Source organism: Helianthus annuus, chromosome 15 (assembly GCF_002127325.2).
Source record: "Helianthus annuus cultivar XRQ/B chromosome 15, HanXRQr2.0-SUNRISE, whole genome shotgun sequence".
Classification (NCBI taxonomy): domain Eukaryota; kingdom Viridiplantae; phylum Streptophyta; class Magnoliopsida; order Asterales; family Asteraceae; genus Helianthus; species Helianthus annuus.
In genome coordinates, this window is record NC_035447.2 from 70539601 (window position 1) to 70544713 (window position 5113).

The 5113-nt window shown below is 33.1% G+C and overlaps 1 long non-coding RNA gene across 1 annotated transcript; it reads right to left on the reverse strand.

The window, feature by feature from the left end:
• Positions 1 to 286: 286 nt before the first annotated feature.
• Positions 287 to 2355, reverse strand: LOC110940467. The gene is made up of 3 exons (XR_002593188.2): positions 2217 to 2355; positions 1644 to 1710; positions 287 to 522 (listed from the first exon to the last, which is right to left on the reverse strand). It is a non-coding gene; the product is annotated as an uncharacterized LOC110940467 (long non-coding RNA).
• Positions 2356 to 5113: the final 2758 nt, after the last annotated feature.

A 5113-nucleotide genomic window follows, 5' to 3' on the forward strand; every position in this document is an offset into this window, starting at 1 on the left:
CAAGTACATATCTTGCCTTACCTTTCTTACTTAGTGTATTTCCCGGGTTCAAGCGTATTCATACACTCCTCCCATACACTTTTCACATATTTCACATCATTTAATTCTTTAAATCTAAACTCATTTATAAGTAACTCTTACCGGATGTCTTGATCAAGCTTTGAACTGAACACACTTTGTCTTAATGAGGCTCTGATTACCAACTTTTAAGACCCTTACAGTCTCTTTATACTTCATACAATATATAATGCATTTAAAATGCTTTCGTTATAAAAATACCAACGTAATGACCTTTATATAAAGTTCACAACCTTCAAAATGCGTTTACTAAGTTTCAAACCATATTGTCATAACTAAACTTCCTTAGCTTGCAAAACATTTAGACAATATTTACATAAGTTGGACAAAACTACCCCAACGAGTTTAGTAACAAAGGTCTTAATTTAGTTGCGAAAGCTTTGTTATTTGTGTGTTCGGTCCTCGTACTAGCTTGATCTTCATCCGACCCATTCCATGAGTTACCTAGTCACCAAAACACTCAAACTTATTAGTTATGAATGCTAGAAATTTGTCTATGTTAGTTTTTATGCATAAAACAGAAAATCAGCAACAAAATTCAACACTGGTGACCCGTCGCGTAACGCGACGGGATGCAGGTCTTGGCGTCGCGTGACGCGACAAGCGTCACGGGCCGCGAAGTAAACGATGTAGCTGTCGCGTGGCGCGACAGTGTTGTTTTTCCAGCCGAATCGGGTTAAAAACCTGCAGTTTTCCATCTATGCTATCTTTTACGAAAACGGACATAACTTGTCCGTTATTGATCCGAATTAGGTCCCGTTTCTTCCTACGTGACCGTAATTCGATATTCTATAATATGGAATCAAAGTCCAACATCTGAATTTAAAATTTCTTAAATTTAAGCCTTCGGCTTATAAACATTACAACTTATTTTGACCCGTTTAGACTTTTAACTCACCAACTTGGTTTATCACTTGTCTTTTTATCCAAGACTTATCTACAAGACCAGTTCAACTTCTCCGAGATACTACCCGTGAAGTGTATACATCATTATTTACATGATTGTCTCTTATTCAACCCTTTTGACTATAACTGTTTAAGAAATTTCAACACTAATTCTATATTGAAAATTTGCGCCTATCTCAGTCATACTCAATCCTGAGTTCATGACTTAGATTCACTGTTACCCTTCTCGGCTAACGACTATAGTTTATATTATTTCAAGATACGGCATCATTTCGAGGTCTTTAATTTGTGAAACCTTCCCGGTTTGCATCAAGACATCCGATTGACCCGTCTATCTTTCTTAGCGAAATCCATCGCCTTATTTCATCAAAGTTTATAACTTTTGTTGTTTTGACCCGTTTGGTTTTGTTAGCGAAATCCATTGCTTTCACACAACCAAACATGTAAAATTTTGGATCACTTTGACCCGTTTAAACATTATAGTGGAATCCACCACTTCTAAGTTTTTACGTATCGCTATGCACTAATTATTTCAACCGGTTAATACTTACGGAATTCCTCTGTTTCGGTAATAACCAAACTTCATAACGATTTAATCATTGTTCAAGTAACTACACATAATATACTAAAAAAAAATTATGAAGCGTATAGCCACGTACCTTTAAAGCCTTCCTTTTAACCGATTATCTGTGCCGCCTAGACTACTTGACGAACCACCCAATTTACCTATAGAATTCCATTCGAACATATTGTTTAGAATTCATAATTCTATATTCGACATCCAATGTTTTCCAACTAGTCAAATAAGTGATTCTTTCATATAAATTAATATTTCTAGATTCGCTTAGACATTTTGTCGAACACCTTAAAGGCGAGATCATTACTATAACATTACCATGTTCGTAAGTAACAATTTAACCCTATCAAAGCACTCTTTTCATACTCATATGACAAGAATAATATAAACAACACATGAACTTACTTCATAACAATCAATTAACATCGGTTATTCTAATGATTCAAGTGTTTATCACAAAATCCATATAACCCACATATGATACATATTGAAATCACTAGGTTATAACATGAATTCATCAATTTCTTGTCTAAGACTTGTTCTTAGACCTATAATCATCCTAATTTAATCATAACATCAATCAATTTTCCAATAATTGCAGTTATAAGAATTTATGTGAATTCACAACTTCACCAAATCTAAGAAATTGACATACCTTGTGATCTATTCACTTGTAGGATCACAATTCTAGCTTGGAATCGATTGAAATTTAGTTTCTCTCTTTGATTTTGAGTAGAATATGATGAATTAGGGTTTTGGAGAAGAGCTAGGTCACCCCCTGTAGTTTTGATTGATCAGGACACACACACAAAGTGTGTGTTCTGATGTTTATCCAGAATTTTAATAAAACATCTTTCAAACTTGGCACCTTTAGCTCCTCTAGTTTCTAAGTCTTATAAAAGAGTTAAAATTTTTTGATTTCTCATCTCTTATAACAAGGTTTTAACTAGGTTAATTATTCCTAGTTTTTAATCTCACTATTTTGTTATTAATATTATAACTCATACATGTACACCAACATATATAGTTTAATAAATTAGGGTGTTACAATTATTCTGAAAGATCTTAGGTGTTTCAGTATCTATCATGCCTAACAGTTCAATTAAGATAAAAATAATATTTTATTTGAAACTTGGGGATGAAGTTATACAGTTTTTCTAGAAAACATAATCATATCCTAATATTATCCCAAAATAGGGGGATTTCTTCGAAAAATCGGATGAACATAAAAACAATTAAGATGAACATCTTCGAAGATTAATGATTGATATCAAGGTTTTCTGGAATCGAAATCATAAACACCGGTGATTAATAGATTTAAAAAATATATGTTTCAGTTCTTATGAGATTAAAGCAAGTTTATCAGATCTGAAAATCCATGAAAACATAACACATGATATCATATCCGAAAATAGGTATATATGTATAAAGAACCGATTTAATCATTAGCGTCTTAATCAAAACTACTTGAATCATATTTCAATTCCAGTTTTAGAGAACATATGTTTTGATACCACATGTTGATCAATACTTTATCAAAACATAATATAAACAAGAAGGTAGAGAACATGTGTTCCTAATGATCCAGAAATCGCAAAGATGGAGGTAGACATGTTCTTGATTGATTGAGTTCCCATTTAGGGTGTATGATTAGAATGACTTAGGTAGGTTGAAACCTACGGATTTAGAGAGAGAAAGAAGAGGGGGCGCATAGTATGTTGTTGATGTTGTGATTATAAATGATACCATTTAACCTCTCTAGTATTCTCATTCTGTATACCCAAAAGGGTTGATGTGATTATAAATGATTAACCATTTAACCCCTTTAGTATTTTCATTCTATATACCCAAAAGGAAACCCTATATTTATCTAGTAAGGATAATCGCGTACATCGCATCAAATAATTACCAACTATTTGAAGATATTTGAACAATCTTCGCTTTAACGGGATAAAACGTAATGTAGAAGATATTTTTAGCGAGGTTCGGGCTACAAGTTTTCTCTGGTGTAATCATAGACTTAAAAAAGGGAAGTTAGTTTGGGCGGATTGGTGTAAATTTGTTAATATTTAGTTGTTTGTGTGTTGTGGTCGTCCCAGTTTTCAGGTTCGGCGTTTTCTAATGAAGTTCTCCTTTAAAAAAAAATACCATATAATAATAATATAGTCAATGATAATTTATTAGGAAAATGATAACAATAACCATTTATAATATATTTATATAAAACAAATTCTTACAGAGTTTGATTCCACCATCATTGTAGAACAATTTAATAAAGAAAGCCTTTCTCCATGTAACTTGCTAAAGGTTTGGGTCAAACAGTTTGGTTCGAGGCTTCGGTGTGGTTTCGATAGGGTGTCTAGTTAGACATTTGGGGTTTCGATAGGGTATAGTTTTTAATCTTTTAGACCATTCGGTGTGGAGGGTATGAAGAGAGGGCGTTAAGCATCATGTGACAGTCACATAAGGAAGAGCGTGTGGTAAAAAAAAAAGCATAGGGTGGTGTTGGGCGTGGAAAAGGCCCCACCTAGTGTTTTAGAAAAAAACCTAACCAATCACAAACCTCCTACCACAAACCACCAATCAACCCCTGCCCTGCACACAACGTCGTGGAAAAGTTATAATCTTTTAGTGTTAATGACTTAATGTCAACTTAAAATTATAAGAGTTCTTAATTTATCAGTTTCACAAACACAAATAATGTGGGTATTAGATTTTTTTTAAATGTAAAAAGCTACGCTTATCTATATATTGTTCAAATAAATAGAGGCGTAAAACTCACTCAAAGAAAGTTCTATCTAAAGCAGTTTGTATAACATTTTAGGCTCGTATATAAAGTTTTGAGAGCTGCTTAATACGAGGTGTGCTCGTGCATTGGCTCATCTAGTTTGTCTAACCGAATAGATGCGTTTCTCACCGAGTAGATGACATAAGCTCATTTAAAAAAAAAAAACTATTTCCGGGTTGAATTTTGGATTCTTGCTTTGTAAATTTTTAAAGTTATTTTCTTCATATAAATGCTAATCCCACATCCCTTCTAAAAAAGTAAAAGATTTTCTCCTCTCTAGAGGTAGGTATTACTTGAATTTGATCCAAACTAATAAGAAAGCTTACCTGAATTTGATCCTAACTAAAAAGAAAGCCAAGTTTGAGTTTATGTTTTCAACCTGTCAGATATTTTTAGTGGAGTTAGCTTATTTTCTTGTCAAGCTCGAATCTGAGTTGACCTATCTCAACTTAAGCTTGGCTTGTACGTTGTAAATGATCATAGCTACATGCATTGTCACATACAAAATTTTAAATACAAAAATATCATACACTAGTATATAAAAGAGTAGTTTCCAAATTTCTATAGGCGATATGCTTAAGTGACTATTACAACTCACTTGAATAGCACTTCCTTTTTAAAACAATGAAGTCTAATATTGACTATTACATCATGTGCAATGTGAAAGCACCGAAAAATATCATTGTATACCGTGACAAGTCATTTTTAAAAACGAACTTTGAGCGAGGTTCATCCTGAATATCAAACTAACCCACTTATGGTCA